Here is a 993-nt window from a genome sequence, read left to right on the forward strand (position 1 = left end):
TTAGCATTTGAATTATCTAGAAAATAAACCAATACTTTATTTTCAAAACAGTATTTAGAAACATTATCTCTATGATAGTTGTTTTAGATTCAATATAAAATATTAATATAGCAAATGCTTTATTTCCAACAAAAAGGCAACTATTTTTACTCAAATAAAAATGTAAGAAATGTGTGATATTTTAACTATAATTTAATTATTAAAAAAAAGAATTACAAGATTGCCTTGCATTTATTCACAACAGAAAACCAAGAACTATGAAGCAAAATGTTTTTTTTCCCCAAAAATGGAGTATTTTCCTAAACTCAGCCCACATCAATAAATTGTTTTGACAGGACCAAAATTTTCAGCTTAACCTCCTCTTTTGAATGAAGCTTTTATTATTTTCAGTGATGTCGTTTCATTAACATTCCTGTTTAGATACTGAAAACAACTGTCATTTTCTCATGGCAAAATTCAAACTATTAAATGGCTTATCTCTACAAATACAAACTAAGAATTTAAAATGACAATAATATAATGACCAAACTGAAAGCACAATACCCCCGAAAAACTATAAACTAAAATACCCTATTACTCTTTATCTAAACACCATTTTGAATATTATGACAAAAGGTATGTTATTTCCAAAAAGGGTAAATAAGTAGCATATGTGTATATATGAATATTTATACAATTGTATATATTAATAAAATGCACATACAATATTAGAGAATTCAAATATTATTTTACCCACAGAGGGAAAAGGTAGGATGTATTTATAAGTAATGCCAGATTTAATATTAATATAATAGTCCATCAAATATCAACAGATTAGTGGCCAGATTATTCTGGCAAAAAAAAAAAGAGAGATGAAACAGCAGTATTGCCTTTACCTTCCAGAATTATTAGTTTAAAATTTCAAAAAAGAACACTATTACTAGAGTTCTGTAAGTTTCTCTATTACTAGCTGAGTTTTTGCTATATTAATAGACGGTTATAAATACGAAACTA

The 993-nt window shown here is 26.2% G+C and overlaps 1 protein-coding gene across 1 annotated transcript in view; it reads right to left on the reverse strand.

Annotated features, from left to right (window-relative positions):
* SWT1 (SWT1 RNA endoribonuclease homolog (S. cerevisiae)) overlaps positions 1–993 on the reverse strand; it is a 111552-nt gene that overhangs the window by 69423 nt on the left and 41136 nt on the right. The window lies entirely within an intron of this gene.

Source organism: Propithecus coquereli, unplaced genomic scaffold (assembly GCF_000956105.1).
Source record: "Propithecus coquereli isolate 6110/MARCELLA unplaced genomic scaffold, Pcoq_1.0 Scaffold146, whole genome shotgun sequence".
NCBI classification, from domain to species: domain Eukaryota; kingdom Metazoa; phylum Chordata; class Mammalia; order Primates; family Indriidae; genus Propithecus; species Propithecus coquereli.